Genomic DNA, 18612 nt, shown 5'->3' on the forward strand with positions numbered 1-18612 from the left:
AAAAAAAAAAAAAAAAAAAAAGGATACATCCATATGCAAAAGCTTTAAAAAAAAAACTTTAGGGCCCCAAAGAGTTTGTACTAAGTTTACAATACCTTCAGTTTTTAAGCATATAAGAATTAGTTATCTCAGTAATGTTTAATATTGGTGCTTATTTTACTAAGCAGAGCACCATAATATCTGATCCTCTTTCCGAGTACCTCCAAATGTGACTTTCCCAACAAACCACAATTACTGAGCACTTTATCCTTTTAAACATCTCCTTGGTCTTCAAGAAAAACTCACTCACATGCCTACCTCTTTGTATCTCTTCAGCTCCTACTCAGCCTTCATGAGCTGTTTTCTCTCTCGGTGCATCTTGATGTCGTTCAAGTCCTAGGGATCTCTTATAATTTATCCTGTTTTCCAATGGTATCTGGTAATCTAAGGTGATCTCACCTATACCATAGTTTTCATGGCTTAAGCTGTGGACAGTTCTAACCTTTCTCTTGAATGCCAGCTCCTTATTTTTAAATCCAAAAATTGAATTTACTATCTATGGCTCCCAGAGGTCCCCAAATGTTCTCTTTTCTTTGTCTATTTTTATCCTCCATCGAACTGGCACAAGCTAAAGTTTCCACCATTCTTGAGTTTTCTCCCCTATTTCATATCTAGTTGATTGATAAGCCCTACTGATTCTCATCCTACAATGCTCTATTTCTTCCTCCCCAATCTTACAGCCACTGTACAATTTGAAAACTTATCATCTCTTATCTGGACCGACACCACAGCTACCAAACAGCTCTTGCCCTCTCTGACTCATCATCCACATTTTATCAGATTGAGAACTTGCCATGTAAGCCCATTCATCAATGTTTAAAGACTTTCAATTGCTTACAAATAAAACCCAAACTTCCTAGTCCAACCCTTGCTAAGGTGCTCAAAGTTACATTCTATCCTGCCTACTCTCACACATAACCTATGCACTCTCAAATCTTAAGAACTGATTTTGATGAACCATATGAAACTGCTATAATTTAGCTGTTTTGACCTAAAAATGGCAATTTCATGACCAAATTAATTTATTTCCCTCTGTCTTGAATACGCTCTTACCCTTGCTGCCTGCCAAAATGTTAAGATCCAGCTTAAGGCAAAAACATTCCTTCCCTTGTGAATTAATCATTGACCTCACCAGGTTAAAGAGCAGCTGCCTCTGAATTTTCTTGCTTCAACCATAGCACCATCTTAATTTGTACCTACTTCTATCAGTATATGGAAACAAGAGGGTAGAGTTTGACAGATATTTCTCTCTCTCTCTCTCTCTCTCTCTCTCTCTCTCTCTCTCTCTCTCCCCTCCCCCCTGTCTAATTAGTAGTTAATGAATATGTCTTGACTCAAAAAATGAGTGACTACACCTCCTTTGGAGCTTATTATACAAAGGAGCTGGTAAAGTTTTGGTTTATAGTGGGGGAGTTTAGTACAGTATTCTGATTTAACATAGTATAGAATTATTTCCTTTTTTTAATGTCACTTCCATTTTAGGTCTAATACTAGATGGCACATTTGTTTTACCAGATGGATTTAATGTGTCTGTGAGAGAAACCATTATATATTACCAGAGCACATAGTCACAAGGATTCCTGTTACACATATGTAACCTACATGAAAGACACATACAAGATCCAACCAGCAAAACTCCAAGAAGCAGCAAGCAGACACAGACAGCAACCACAAAGCAAGCAATTGCTAAGAAGTTCTAAGATTGCTTTGAGTAATATTCTACTTAAAATTGTTTTCAACCTACCAAATGCCATGGGCATCAATGAAACTCCCTCGCCACCTCCAGACATGAGTGGATGACATTTATGTGCACTGAAAAAATATACAGGAGGCCTTTTGTTACCAAACGTATTTGCAGAGCTTCTTTTTAATGGAAAAAAAAGTTGAACCTGTAGATTTTACAAATTGTGGAATCAGTGATTTAAGAAAAGCCCAAGAACAATAGGAATAGAAGAGCTGAAGTCTGTCCTTTGGAGACTGGGCTTCACATGTAACTAGAGTAATGGATCTTCCAAGTAAGAACTTAGAATATTACATATTTTAAAAGATTTTAGACCAAGAGACTCTGCATGCTCTAAGAAGATGCCTACTTGGGGCCAGGGATTTAGCTCAGTGGTTCCACCACCTGCTTTGCAAGGGCAAGGTCCCAGTTTGATCCCCAGTACAAAAAAAAAAAATCCAGTTAAGAAAATGCCTGCTTAGCTTGGACTTATCCAGATGCAGACAGGACACACAGGAGTACAGTGGGAAGACCCACTAGGTATTGACCTCAGCAAGGACTTGCTCAACCAGGACTAAGACAGAGATCCTGCTCAACTAATTTCCCCGCAGAGTAGTCAAAAAGCACTGGGAATTACACTGTTTGGATGCCTACATACATTATTGTTTGCTGAAATATACAAAATTAGTTCAAAAGTTGTATGTAGCAAATTCCTTAGCTAAGTCAGTCACTTACTCTTAATTAGTACCTTTGTAATTTTAAAAGCCCTTCACACACACACACACACACACACACACACACACACACACACGATTAGGTAGCTTTCTTAATCAAAGGATGCTGTACTCATCATTTTAAAATGCTATCCTGGTGGGCAGAAGAGCATCCTATGTCTCAGTCAACTTGGGCTGCTGTAACAAAATACCATAGCCTGTGTGGCTTAAAAACAACAAACATTTATCTGTCACAGCTCTGGAGGCTGAGAAAAATGCTATTGGTGTGTCGACAATGGAGAGGCAACACCCTTCACTTGTTCTTGAATACTCTAAGCTTTACTTTTGAACCAGCACTCCTAGCTAGCACCAGGTTTTGTGGCTCCCCTGGTGCCAGATTTCCTCATCACCATTGGCAACTGTCTTATCTGAGGAAATGAGCCCCAGAGTGAAGCAAAGGCCAAAGCCCTGCTTTCTTTGCTTCACGTCATATTCAAAGTTAATCTAGCATTTTTCACTCCAAATATCCAGTCCAGCTATTGCCCCCAACTCTCACTGCCAACAAGTCTTCACATCCCATATTTTCAAGGTCTTTCTAGATCTGCAAATACATAAACCTTCAGAGGTACACGCTTGGTTGCCAAAAGCATATCAAGACTATCAAATACGGAAGGGCTTGAGAAAATCTAGTCAAGCTGACACTGAAAGGTTATGCTGTAAACAGTGTATTTTGTGGATTTTTATTCAGTGCTCTGATTCTACAGAGACAACTGTGTGCTTGGAGATACATTAATATTTCTACAAAAGAGGAACACAATCTTTTCTTCTCCTCCCTACCTCTAATCTGCACGCAAATACATTGTCTCTGAATACATGAACAGAAGACAGGAAATGGCATCTGTCCTAGATGTCAAATCAACTCAGATGCAGAAAATTTTATATACATAATCCAAGGTTGATGGGTTTCTCGAATTTTGTTACAAAGCTTTTTTTAAAACATGATTTTATTCGCAGCATGTATTTTAATAGGAACTCTCAATCTGCTCAGGTGATAGTAAGGGATGAAGAAAATTCTCAGCTTTATTAAAATGTTATTTATAGATTGGTATAAATAATCAATTTTTCTAAAAGGAGTGAAGGAAAAAGGATCTTAGATCCAAGGCCAAAGATCTGCCCTCTATTCTCTGAACTATATTCTGTAGATACCAAAAGAACCAAGCCTACATCGCAGTCCTGTGCCCCTGCTGTCATCTTCTGGGGAGGACACTGCTATGCGTGTGTTTAGTTCTAACAGCTAGGTACAGGTAGGACTAAGAACAGGTCAGAGGACAAAGTGTAAAATGACTACATGTTGTCAGAGCTCAGCAGAAGACTCCAAAATATAACAGGCCAAACAAAAGTGTATTTTAGAATTGAAAGAAGAAAGTCATACATACATAAAGGACACTGCATAAAATAAATTATTTAAATATTCAAAACACTTTGAATTTTTTTTCATTTTATCATTCTCTTGTTTGTCAGATTGTTCTTTATATTCCAAATCCCCTCTTCTGCACAATTTCTACTTTGTTTCATTTCTGATATTATAAATTCTGATAGTTGAAAGAGGAGATAATTACTCATAAAGAAGAAAATATGTGGGTTCCTTATATGCAATTGAGATATTCAGGAAAGGAGAAAACATATGGCATCCAAGTCTCAAGTGTAAAAGAGTATTGTGGAGGCTTATATTCAAATTTAATAGAAGCTATCTATGAAAGCCTGGACCTTTGAGAAAAAAGAACTGGATCTTTGAGAAAATATACACTATCAGACTATATCTGACTAGGAAAGTCTGTAAGAGAAATGAAATCAATTGTTAAAGGAAAAATGAGCAATAAACAACAAGGGAATTGTTCAACCCCAAACCTAGAAATTCAAGATATTTAAAAGGATAATTTTATAATTAATTTGCCCTGTAGCAAGTATCACAATTATGTGACAGGTCTTTAGAGACTAAATATAACACATGATTAATTTCTATATGAAGAAATAACTATGTTGTGCTTCAGAAGATTTAACCAATGAACAAACCAGAGATATGTACACATGTTTTTTGAAGGAGGTCAAATCTATTCTATGGAGGACATGTTTGTCTTTAAGCTATTCCAAAGAGTTGAATATTACTAGTGGCTACTTTTCCATAATGGGAATAATATTTTAAAATGACAGCTATTCATGAATTACTAAATAGCATTTAATTACATGTGTGTCTTTCTTAATACTTAGAATTAATGGGGTATGTGACCAAATAAAACTTTTGGTTAGATGACCTTGGACTTAAGTCTTTTTCTGTCTAATTACCAGTGAATTTTTCAAAGGCACTGAACAATTTAATTCGCATATTCCTTAAAATCCTTCTAGTATTTGCATCCCTAAAATGACTAGTGATTTTGAACATTTTTTCATATATTTATTTGGTGTCTGTACTTTTTCAACTGAGATGTCTATTCATTTCAGATTCCCATTTTTGCACCGTGCTTTTAGTTTTCAAGGGTCTGATTTTTTTTAGTTCTTTATATATTCTAGATATTAGTCCTTTGTCTGAGTAACAGCTGGCAAAAATTTTCCCCACTCTCTGAGTTGCCTCTTCGCTCTGCTGGTGATATTTTTTTTTTTTTTGGTGCAAAAGCTTTTTAATAAGATGAGATCTTAGTTGCTGATTTTTCGTACTATTTCCCATGTGATCCAAGGTTTGTTCATAAAGTCTTTGCCTATGCCTATGTCTTCCAGATTTCTACCGATTCTATCTTCCAGCAGATTTAGTGTTTCTGTTTTAATATTTACAACTGTGATCCACTTCAATTTTAGCTTAGTGGATGGTGAGAGAGGTCTAGTTTTAGTCTTCAGCATGTGGAAAGCCAATTTTTCCAGCATCATTTATTAAAAAGGCTGTCTTTCTTCCAGTGAAGGTGTTCAGCCCCTTTGTCAAAGATAAGGTTGCTGAACGTGTTTGGAGTTGTTCCTGTGTCTTCTAATGTGATCCAGTAATCCTTGGATCATTTTTTTCCCCCACCAGTACCATCCTGTTTTTATCACAGTAGCTTTATAGTATAATTTCAAGTCAGGTATTGTGATGCCCCCTACCTTGCCTTTGCTGCCCAGAAATGTTTTTGCTATTCTAGGTCTCTTCTGATTCCAAATGAATTGTATGAATATTTTCTCTGTTTCTGTGAGGTATACCATTGACATTTTGACCAGGGTTGTATTAAATCTGTATATAAATTTTGGGAGTTGGCTATTTTTACTATACTGGTTCTTCCTACCCAAGAGTAAGGGATATCTGTCCATTTTCTGATACCCTTTTCAATCTCCTTTCTAAGATTCAAATTCACTCCAGAATGAACCCGTGCTATAAAGAAATCAACCAATAACAAACGATGTTGGAGCTGTGGGGAAAAAGGAACCTTTTTCCACTTTGGGTGGGAGTATAGACTGGTGCAACTACTGTGGAAATCGGTGTGGAGATTCTTTAAAAAACTAATATTATAGGTTCTATTCGACCCAGCTGTTCTTTCCCCTAAAGAGTTGAAGGCCTCATGCCACAGCAGCATATGCACACACATGTTTATAGTGGCAACCTGTAATAGCTAAATCTTGGAAACAACCCAAAGCTCATCAACTGATGAATGGGTAAAGAAGATGTGACTTTTTTAATATAACAGAGGACTAAGCCATAAAGAAGGGTAAACCACTGTATGCCTAAAATGTACCAATAAACTCAATGAGAAAAAAAGAAGGATAAACCAGATAATTCTAGGTAAATGGATGCACCTTGAGACCATGCTCTTAAGCAAAATAAATCGGACACATATGTGTAAATATCACCAAAAGTCTAAATAAGGACTAAAAAGTTAAAATAGATATAGTGAAACAGGAAAAAAATGTTCAAATGGGAAGGAGAACTGGGGGTGGGGGAAGGAGGGAAGGGAAAGAAAAGAAGGAAAAAATGGCAACAAAACTTTTGTAAATGAGGAGAGAAAAAGGAGTTGAAGGGAGGGGAGAGGAATGGGGGAAAAACAATCAAGATACATCACGTACAGGTACAATTTCCCTATGGTGAATGTCGTTATTACATGTTTCTAAAATGTACTGATAAAATTAATTAGTTAAAATCTTTTTAAAAATTAAAAGAGCTTTCAGGTAAAATGTTGAAACATTATAAATAATCTAGGGATACATGACCTTCCTTCAGAAAATTATCCCAGGATTCTATGGAAAGCGTGCTTATTTATCACTGAATTATTACAAGGAAGCCAAGTAAACCAGAGAAATATTAATATAGTTATTACAAATATAGAAGAGAAAGTACAAATTCCAATTTTCTGTGTCATACTGGTTTTGCTTAGGTGGCCTTGCACTTCAGGCTCTGTTTAAGATGCTTGTGTATATCTTCATGGCATTAAGAAGAGCATTCATTACTCAGAAATCTCGATAGTTACAGATATCTCAATTTTAATGGTGAAAGGTCATTTTCTGTATTTACTGGCATTTTTCAGTTCCGAAGTTCCTTCTGCACATTTAGGTGTTTGTCATGGCAGCTCTCCACTTCTATCTCTTGGTCAGCTCAGGCTGCTGGAACAAATACCACAGAATGAGTGGCTCACACAGCAGACACTGATTTCTCATAGTTCTGGAGTCTGGAGGTCCAAGATCAAGGTACCAGCCAACTCAGTTCCTCCGGCAGATCCTCTGGTTTTTCTCTGGATGCTCTCATGCAGTACCCTCACATGGCAGGGGAGATCATTTCTGCTGTGATTGTTCTTACAGAGACACTAATCCCACTGTTTAGTCTCCATCCTCGTGAAGGAATCACCTCTCAAAGACCCCACCCTAAGTGCTATACCATCACATTGGAGATCAGGGCTTCAATATGTGAATTTTTGAGGACACAAACAGTTCCAAGCTGGGCTCAATCAAAATAAAATAAAATGGATAAAGTATTCAGTGATTGACTTATAGAATCTGTCTTGTGTGTTTATTTACCTATACACTTTAAAATCATGTATTAAATAAATAACATAGTGATTTTCTTCTAAATTTCACTAAAAAGTTATCCAGTTCATTTCTTTCTTTCTTTCTTTCTTTCTTTCTTTCTTTCTTTCTTTCTTTCTTTCTTTCTTTCTTTCTTTCTTTCTTTCTTTCTTTCTTTCCTTCCTTCCTTCCTTCCTTCTTTCTTTCTTTCTTTCTTCTTTCTTTTTATACCAGTGATTGAACTCAGTGCACTTGTGAAGCAGGTGGCGAACCACTGAGCTAAATCCCTGGCCCTCCAGTTCAGTTTTAACTCCATGTCACCATGTCTTCATTATTCCTGGACTTCTTAGTTATGTAGTCCAATTATCCAGCCTATATCACCTTCACTTCTAAGTTTCCTGAAATACTTCTATAGGAAATATAAGTCCAACTACCCATCTGTAATGCTGACAATGTAACTTATTTATTGCACTGCCTTTAAAATTGATCTTTGAGCCTGTTGATAGGATAACATCCAATATTTCATACAGCCAGGTGTAATAAGTGTATATAACTTTCTTTTTAAACCCTGTTTGATCAGGTAGTCTCTGTAATGATCATAAATTAGTGCTGTGATTGCTACAAGCTGGTGAGTCCTCTTCCAAATCCAACTTAATTTCTCCTGAATAACTGAAAGGACATAGAGTAATTTGGGAGAGTTGTAGAAGTACTCAGGAAACAGACTTTTTAAGAGATTTCAGGTATTTCTGAGGCAAATCTCAACTTAGACTCACTCTCAATTATCTTTCCTCTTTCTCCATCCAGTTCATAAATGTGGTTTTCTCACCCTCAGCTTGCTTCCCAACTTAGCAAAAACAAAAACAAACAAACAAAAATGCTGTAATTAAAATTACCAGATATACTGAAAAATGGTTTCAGAGAAATATAGAAAGAAAGAAGTCTGGATTCATAACTTAGAGATCTGAATTCAAACTCTGACTTTGACACCAAGACACCGGGTGGTCTTGACTAAGCCCTTTCACTGCCCCAAATCTCTTTCTCCCACCCCAAAAGAGGAGGCTGAACCAAATAACCTCTGAGTTTCTTTGGATAATTATTTCTTTTGGATAATTATTACGAATCTGTTGCAACAAAAGTATTAAATAATACTACTTTAAATTCTATAGCTCAGTGAGACCAATAATGAAATCTTTGGCTAATTCTTCCTGCTTCAGATTTGCCTGTAAGGCTCAGGGGCTTAACCTGTAATATTTGTACTTATCCGAAAATTTTAGTCTTTCTAAAAAAGAAAATTGACCAAGCTTATTCAGTGTTTTAAAAAGTGGCTACTGAAGTCTTTCAGCAGGCTCATACTTGAGAGCTATTTCCATTATCTCTTTTTCACGTTAGGCTAAGAAGAGTGAAATTTACTGATGTTTTCCTAACCCGTGCTCACCTACTGTGTAGAATGAAAAGTTAAGCAGAACATAAGCAGAACATTTTCATTTCTAAGTCTAACAGTGAAGATTTCCCACCATGGTGACACAGAAGTATGCACACTTAAAGACAATACATTTATTTAGTGGAAAGGAACAGTCTTTTGACTAGAAAAGGAAATAACAATCATCTGCAGTACTTTAAATAGCAAACATCTGTTTTTCCCAACGTACTTCAAACACTTTGAATTTCCTGATTAGTCGTATGAGAACTATATTTCTGAAAGACATAATGAGGCAGTTTAAGGATGAGTTTTAAATGATCTTCCAGGCAAAGTGAAGAAAAATGCTCATGATCTGGGTAAGGATAGTTAAGCCACATCCACGAGCTCCCTAACATGAACAGATAATAATTCTTTAAACAATTTATGTTCACATCAAAAGTTCTATTAAACATTGCAAGCAAAGAGGAATGATACAGGGTGATGAACAAGACATTTACAAATGAAAATTTAGCACTGTGGTTTTATATCATGGCAACAAAATCCATGATGCTATTAAAGCAGTCTGTGCTTGGCTGAGATGAACAGGAAAATTTTCAGCGTGATGACTGACCGAAGCACCCTTCTACGCATTACGCAAAAATGTATGCATACATCATGAAGTCAGCTCAAGAAGCAGATATGCAAATACAGCTACGGGCAACTGGAAGAGGCGGATTAATTTGGCCACATCAACCTTACTTTGATTAAAGGTGCATTGCATTAATATTTCCAAGTGACTTGTTTTATTTTTTTAACCCATAATTCTTTTTCTGCTTTATAGTTTTAAAATGCTATTATAGAGGAGAAAAATATTTTAGATTAAATACCAAATAATTACAACCCCAAAGAGAGAAAATATGGACCTCACGAACAGTGACAGTTAAAGGCCTTTTTTCAGTCAAGCAAGTTTTTGTTGAACATCTATTATATACCACTCCTTCTAAAGGGAGATGAAAATTTAGAATCAAAGAACTTTATTCAGAGAGCTTTAAAGATTCACAAACCACTGATGGATAAAAATAAACAAGAAATATTCAATATGATCAGGATCACAAAAAGAGTATGTATAATGAATAAAGTATTTCCAGAATGTAGATAAGAGTGTAATTGCTTGTGTCAGGAAGAGATGAGAAGAACCAGTACAGTTACAGAGTTGGACTTGAACTCTGTATGTGAACAGAAGACAGAGATGGGTATTAAGGACACCCTTTTTTCAAATGGTGTAGACAATCAGAACTTTAGAGAAACCAAAACATTTTTCAAGATCTCCCTTCAAACTCATATGGCTGTTTCATATACACTGATGAATTGACTTCCTAAGTGTGTTGTTAGGTTTAAAAATATATGATCATGCGCTGTTATTTATATAAAGAAATAAGTATACACCTACATGTAAATGTATGCACATACATACACACATAAACTTCTAATGTGTATTTGGAAGGATACAGAAAGTACTGGTGACACTCACTGTCTCCGAGACAGAACTCTGAGAAGTTAGAGGACTCTGGGTCCTTTCTGTTTTGCTTGGATAATTTACTCCCACACATACCTAATCAAATAAATGAATCTATTTCTTAAAACACAACAGTTTCCATGGCTGACCCAACTGGTAAGTAGCATATTTTATCCTGAACACTGCCAGGGTTCTAAAAACCATTCACTATGTGTCAAACTTCTTAAAGGAATTAACATTTAAGCCTCAGACCATAACACTGTGGTTAAAGGACTTTTCGCATTTTGACACCTTAAAGTAACAAAACTAAATTAGGGATATTGATGGAAAATACTGGGGTTTTCCTTAAGGGTACTGATGCTGTGTTGACTTCATAACAAGACAATCGGTCAGTATGATCGATCCAAGGAAAGAACTGGGCCAGTTGCTTTCAGGACATTATTCTACATCCCAATTTAGACTCCTTGCTTCTATTCTTGCCTTTTTATTTCCTCATTGGGTATATTTTGTCATCTTCTTGCAAAATATTCATCTTATCCATCTTTCTAGGTTCATTTCTATTTTTAATACTTACCTGAGTGCTCCTCTATCATTGGAAATACTATTGCTATCATCACTACCAATGTTTAGTATTAACAGCACTCTAAAGCTTTAAGTATTAGTTTTGATTCTCCAATTGAATTGTAAATGATACAAGTGGTATTTCAGTTTTTGAAGGCAAACACTGTCCGTAGGCACAAAATAGATCACAGTGTCAATTAACAGCACACAACATTGTAACGACTGAGTTTAGGGAGACCAAACGTGTTAAAATACTTTCATATAGTCTGCACTCAGACTGTACACAGCATGAGAGCTAGGCCTTCTGGGAGGAGGGTGGTGGCAGTGGGTGTGAAGTAACACATCTTCCAGGAAGTAGGAAATCGAGTTCCTCTCTCTTTTACTGACTGGAATAAAATAAAATTATTGGTAATTCATATGGATAAAATACCTTATGAGGTTGTAACTTTAGTCCTCAAATAGGAAGGAAAAAATAATCTGAATTTACAGCTTATAAAAAAAAAGTCTTACTGCAGGGAACAAAATTGTCCCATGCAAGAGAGACCTATAAAACATATTAACAGGTGTTTCCAAAAGGTAATATTGAGAAATAAGGTCCTTGTAGGAGGCTATCAACTCTGGTATAAGCTCTTCTCCTCGAAATTTGTTTTTCTTTAATTTTTCACATTGATTCTAAAATTTATCCATGTTTACTATGTCTGAAAGAAAATACCCTGAGAAGGAAAGGACAAGAAATTGCAATAACTGTTCTCAGCAATACATCTGCGTCAATATGAAGGAACTGGTTCCTGAAGACATGTACCCAATACACAGTGGGATTCTCCCACTTTGAAAAAACTCGCAGTGTGCTGAATTCACAAGTCCAGAGGATGTAAAGTGCTGTCTATGCTTTTACAGCATGAGACATGGTGGCATCTTGGGTACATCTTCAAAAAGTAACTGAAGCAAAAACGACAACGTGCTGGGAAGGTTTCATCTAATTTCATCACATCCAAACAATAAAAATCTACCACAGTGAGGTTTGTCTTCAATTCTCTTGGTTCATGAAGCTAGCAATGAAAATCTGTTTCTTTTCTCCTAGGCACTATATGCGGATTTTGGAGAAGCTCCTACCAAGTAAAAGGTAGTGCCTGAGTGACAGTTTCATACCCCAAACAGAAAGATGCTCAAGTTATGCTTCTCTGTCGGGAGCATACACTATACAATAAACCCAAATTTAACCAACTGAGTAGCATGGCCATTTAAAAACTAATACTCCATCGCTTCTCAGCCTTTTGGCTAAGATCGTGTGTACAAAGCTCATACATGAGTTGTAAAAGATTTAAATTAAATAGCAGTACTTAGATGAAACTGATATATTTCTCCACTCATTTTTTCCTCACAGATCTAATTAAAAACCTTGGCATCAAAACCCATCACAGTCACTCTATTAAGAAAAGCAATTACATGGTCATTTACCGTAGGAGCAGAGCAGAGCTCTTTCTGCTCCCAGGTCTGTGCTTCTCTTTACACTCAGGACCCTGGCTCCACACTGCTGGTTTCTGGGTGACTAGAAATCTCACAGTGGGATGCTGCTGCTCAGGTTGTCCCCGGACACCTCATTTCACATCCTCCAGCCCAGTCACACGCCAAGGCCATGCCTCAGAGCCCAGACTCTGCCTGCTGCCTCCAACCCCTGCTGGCCTGCAGCGGAGGCCTCCTGCAGTCTCTTCCTCCTTCTGGACACAGTCTTCAATGTTTACATAGAAAAATAGTTTCTTCACACTCTCATGCCCAAAGAATACACACTTGAGTACATATAAAAACTGACAGAGAGCTAATGAAATTCAGTCAATCACAAAACAGCCAGGGCACAAAAAGCATTTAAAGGCTATATGATAATATATACAAAGTCTGTAAAAAAAATAGATATATACATCAGGAAATGAAAGATTTGTCTAAATCTTTTAATACTAAATTTATTGAGACACATCATGAGATTAACACAAATTGCCTTGGGTCTCTACAATTACAAGAGGTGTTCAAAGTTCTAGACATTCATTAGTACGGCAAATTGCTGAACTGTGTATATAAGTTTTGGTGGACACTGTAGATCCCTCTGATGCAGGCATGTCTGTCTAACCCACATATATGGTAGTAAAGATGAAACAGTGCTGTAGTTTGGTTCTAGAATGCTCTCTGAAGGTTCACGTGTTGAAGACTTACTTGGTCTTAGGCTGGTGGTGCCATAGGAAGGTGCTGGAAGCTGCAGGAGGTAGGGCCTCATTGCCAGGAGGAGATAATTGAGGATATGGTCTTGAAGGATATAGTGGAAACCCAGACCCTTCCTCCTTCAATCTTATTTACTTAATAACATCTGTAACATGTAAGACCAGCAGTCCTTGCTGTTCAGATATGCCAAACAGAAGCCAGAAAGTGCTTCCTTTAAGTGAAAAAGATTAAAGTTCAAAAAGATATTCTGGAGAAACGGACCACGACCACATAACCTTTATTGTAGTGCATTGTTATAATTGTTCTACTTTATTATTAGTTATTGTTGTTAATTTCTTACTATCACCTAATTTATAAGTAACAGCTTATCATGGGTATGCATGAAAAGGACAAAAACAGTATATGTTTATTTGGGAACCCACTTGAGATCTTGGGAAGACTCCCTGCAGATAATGGGGAGCACTGTGCATGCTGCTGACCCTCGGCTCTCGGTCTTATTCTTCACAGAGCTTCAGACTTACGCATAGCATCATCATGGGGGTAGCTATTTGGCATCTCAAACTTAACACAGCTTGATTCCCCCCCAAAATCAAATGTGTTCTTGCCATAATATTTCCATCTGTACTGGGGAATCATCATTCACCCAGTTGTTCAAGTCATAAACCTGGTAATTATCTTCCTTCCTTTCATTCCTCACATCTAATCCTGTGGATAGGACTGCCACATCTACCAGCAGAATATATCATGAACTTTCTGGTCTCTCTGTCTCTGCTACCCCCACCCTATCTGAGTTATTGGCTCCTCCACTCAGATGACTGCAAAAGCTTCCCACTGAGCTCCCTGCTCCTGCTGTTGGACTCTTCAGAGCCATTCTCCACACAACAGTCAGCATGAATTCTAAGTATACCTTACATTAACTCATGCTCCTACTAAAACCCTGCAGAAACTTCTCTATTGCACTCACTGTAACATGACTAGCTCCCAGCTCGTCTCCTCCCTACCCACTCCTCACTCCCTACCCACCATGGTGCACAAACACTGGCCTCTTTCCTTCTCCTCCAGTCTACTAAGTTTGTCCCTGTCTTACAGACTGGGTTCTGCTCCCTGTCTCTGAGACCCTATGTCCTCAGTCTCTGCCTGGCTGGCTCCTCTTTGTCATCCAAGTCTCATTTCAATTATCACCTCCATAGCAGTTCAAGGAATTGGAGTTTGAACGTAACTGTGGGAGGGAAAGCGGCATCGGTGTATGGGGAAAGAAGTGAAGAAAATCAGGAGGTAAAGAAGGGAGATGATTCCAGAATCCACCGCAGGAGCAGAGAGCCACGAACAAGGGTGATGGTAGGGGAGATGGAGAAGCAGAAGGCTGGGGGACAAACTTTGAAACTAAGTCAGTAAGACTTGCTGGTGAAGTAACTGTGGGAAATGAGCAAAGAATGACAGGAAGATGGGCACAGAAAAGGGAGGAGGGAAGGCGGAGAAGGCACAATCGGCTTTCTCTGGTCTGAGTAAAATGTGATGCTTACTGAAGTTATTTTTCTGAGGTGCAGAATACTGGGAGGAGCTGTTAGAGCTTTGGGGAGGGGAGGAGGAATCAAGAGTTTGTCGACCAAATTAAGTTTGAATAACTATTATTAACACAAGTAGAGGTGTCAGAGAGTTGAATACAGAAATATGAGATCGCCTGAAAGGGCTTCAGCACAGATATAGGCTTTGGCGGTTAACAACAGATAGAAAATATTTATGCACTGATGTTGATGAGATTATGTAAAAGTAGACACGGTAAGACTGAGGGTCAAATCCTATGAAAGAGATGGATCTCTTGAATTTAGAGAGCGTGGGAGGCTGAGGAGACTGGGAAGAAGAGTCCGATGATGTGAAAGGAGCTGCAGGAGAATAGGATGCCAAGGAAGCCCAGAGACAAGAAGCAGACAACAGAAGAGGTCAGTCACTGAATCAGAGGCTCTGGCAAAGCACAGCCAAAGGGCGCTGCTCACTGCACTCTGCAAGCTGGAGGTCACTGGTGACCTTCTCAGGACAAATGTGAAGAAAGCAATGGAGAGTAAGTCTCAGATGGAGAGAAAGGAAAAAGAGCAAATAAAGACTACTGAGATCTAACCAAGCTACTCCCCTGACTGTAAGCAATCAGATGCTCACCATTTATTTTATGCTGTTTTTAATAAAGCTCACACTTCTCACCTTAGGATAAAACGCTTGTCACTACCTGGCTTTTGCTATATGAGTACATAATTTTGCCACCCACCTTCCTGCTATTAGGAGTGCTCAAATTCTCTAACATGAAACACAGCGAGTCTCTTCCTTCCCACACCTGGCTCTCTCTGGGTTACTCTTTGCCATTTCCTATGTGAAGGAAAACTCTTCCAAGTCCTCTGCTGCCCTTTAAGAATTGCTATCTCATGCAAATTAAAACAGCACTGAGATTCCATCTCATAGACAGAACGGCTATTATAAAGAAATCATCCAATAACAAATGCGGCCAGGGCTGTGTGGAAAAGGGAATCCCTCTCCACTGTTGGTGGGAGTACAGATTGGTGCAACCACTGTGGAAATCAGTGGAGAGATTCCTCAAAGAACTAAAACTAGAGATTCCATTTGATCCAGCTATTTCCCTTCTTAGTAACTTCCCAAAAGTATTAAAGGCATTACTCTATGGCAATATATACACACCCATATTTATAGTGGCTCAGTTTGTAATAGCTCAATCTTGGAAACAGACCAAATGCTCATCAATTGACGAATGGATAAAGAAGATGTGTTTTTTGTTTGTTTGTTTGCTTTTGTTTCATATACAATGGAATGCTACTTAGCCCTAGAGAAAGATAAACTGGAGATATTTCTAGGTAAGTGGATGCACCTTGAGACCATAATACCAAGTTGTTTCTCTGGCATGAGAAACTGAAAATGTAAATGAGGACAGAAATGTCTAATAGATACTGGGAAATAGGAAGAAAATGTTCAAATGGGTAGAGAAACTAGAGAAGGGGCAGGGGAAAGGAAGAAAGGGGTTCGAAAAGAAAATGAGAAAAGAAGAAAAAATGAAAACAAAGATTTTGTAAATAAGGAGAGAAAGGGGTTGAAGGGAGGGTAGGGAAATGAGACAAAAAAAGATTCAATATGTATCAGGTACAGGTACAAATTCCCTATGTTGAAGGTGATCGTTATGCATATCTAAAATGTACCAATAAACTTAATCATTTAAAAAAGCATCGCCATCTCAGATGGGCACCACCTCCCCGGTAGGTGATTCTTGCTCTCCTTAGGTCTCCTCCGCACCCTGCACACCTATGTGGTGTTCACTTCAGTACACTGCAGTCTTTAATTGCAACATGTTTCCTCCCGCCACACAAACATACACAGAAGGAACAAAAACAATTTGAAACCTTTGGATCATTTGCAGAAGGCCTGTGTCCCTGATGCCCAGCAAGGCACTTGAAGCTGGGACAAAATACGGACAGGAGGAGGGGCTTATTTAGGCTCAAGTTTTCAGTCCACGATTGGCCGCTTCCCAGGCAGCAATGGGATGGCAGAGAGCACAGCAGTGGAAAAGCTGCTCACGTCGTGGTGTCCAGGAGGCAGAGACAAAGAGAAAAGCCACGGAGAAAGACAGCCCTTTCCAGGTCACAGCCCTGGTGGCCCACCTTTTCCAGCCACCCTCCTCTCCCACCAGCTCTGTTGTCCTCATGACCTAATCACCTTCCACAAACCTGTGAGGGCCTGAGGCCCTCATTCCGAAACAACAGCTTCCTACTGAAAATTCTTCAGTGTCTCCTTAGGCAGTCTCCACAGAATACAGCACTAAGCATACTGTGTTGTACAGCTTTGGTGATTTTTTCCAATCTTATCTCCCCATAAAATGTTGTCCTCTCGTTCCCAATACTCACGCTCCTCACCACTGGGTGTCCTGCTCACACCAAACCATTTCTGGCACAAGCATGGCTTCTCTACTCTGATGCCTGCTGGTGGCTCTCCTCGGAAGGTCCTCAGGCACAAGCTCAGGGCTCACCTCTGCCAGGAAGCTCCCTGGATTTCCCTCTCCCTTCTTCTAGCACTGCACACACTCTCCTGACCCCAGAGACCCTGGCAATAGCTCTATTAACTGCCTGACCACATTCACTCCTTTATCATCTGCCTCTCCTACTAAGCTGAAGGCATGTTAGGCAGGAACTTAGCTTAGTTTATCTTTTTATTCTGAGTGTCTAACACAGTTCCTGGCACACAAAAAATACATAGCTAAGGATATTCTTCTTTAAATCTCCTAATATAAAGTTGCTTGTGAAGTATCAGGAATAATTAGTAGGTAGTGACATTTTAAAATGTGAAAATAGAAAAAAAAAGAATGATTTCCCATATGAGAAACAAAAGGGACAGGCTTGGAGTATTAAAGAAGTGTGTTAGTCATATCTTCCTGTGACAAAGAGTCACACTGATAAATAATTGATCATATTATACCATTTGCCCCATTCTGAATGAGTATAAAAGCCACATTTACAGCACTTCAACTCACATTTACTTTCTGAAGAGTTAGCCATTTAAGGCAATTATGTATTTTTATTTCCTTTCCTTTCCTTCCACAATTGGATGCTAAAATTTTCAAAGGGAGTGCTACAGATACAGGCTTTTTATTTCAAACTATTTTTCAAGTCAAAATGGTTTGTAATCTCTTCAGACATTTTTACATGAGACCTACATTTTTTTTTCTTGAACTTCATATGCTTTTGTTTTTATATTCTTTATCCTCACCTTTCCCTACAGACATGAACTGTACTTTTCCAAGTTCCCTTTACAGGGACAAGAAGCATACAGATTACTCCAACAAGAAGCAACTATGAGAATTGCGTAAATCTAGGAGACAACACCGTGTAATCACAATAATTTGAGATGTCTACTTGGGAACATCATTTAGAATTCCAAAGAGCATACGGAGAGATGGCATAGTGTTTACCTCTTAGCCTGAAGCTGAACTCGCTTGCCCATTGGTCTTAAGGGCTAAATCACAGTGTCGCAGATCTCAGGCCCGGAAAGGATTGAGGTCCTTTCATCGCTTTCCTGTCTGTGAATGAATCCCCTCCACAATAGCCCTAATTTTCACTTTACCTTGAACCTTTCCAAGCCAGTGAACTTACCACTGTCCAAGGCTTCAGATAAAAATAAATACATCAGAGTAAATTTCAGATAGTTTTACCACCTTGTGCAATAATAGTTATTTTCATTATTATGAAACCTACCAATCTCACACAACCAATGTGTTCTTCATCTATGGTGTGCATAAAGAAAAAAAGGCACCCGTGTAATAGGAAAAGCTTTCTTCTCTATTTACCTACCTACTCACATGTCGCCTTTTTTTCCAAAAAAAAAAGGATATCAAATAAAATGACTCAGCACACCTGGATGCAATAGAATTATTAAAACAGAAATAGAAATC

At 38.3% G+C, this 18612-nt stretch overlaps 1 protein-coding gene across 17 annotated transcripts in view; it reads right to left on the reverse strand.

Moving 5' to 3' along the window:
* Slc44a5 (solute carrier family 44 member 5) overlaps nt 1-18612 on the reverse strand; it is a 405160-nt gene that overhangs the window by 90044 nt on the left and 296504 nt on the right. The window lies entirely within an intron of this gene.

This window comes from Fukomys damarensis, unplaced genomic scaffold, assembly GCF_012274545.1.
Source record: "Fukomys damarensis isolate Sample0158 unplaced genomic scaffold, DMR_v1.0_HiC HiC_scaffold_33, whole genome shotgun sequence".
In the NCBI taxonomy this organism is placed as follows: domain Eukaryota; kingdom Metazoa; phylum Chordata; class Mammalia; order Rodentia; family Bathyergidae; genus Fukomys; species Fukomys damarensis.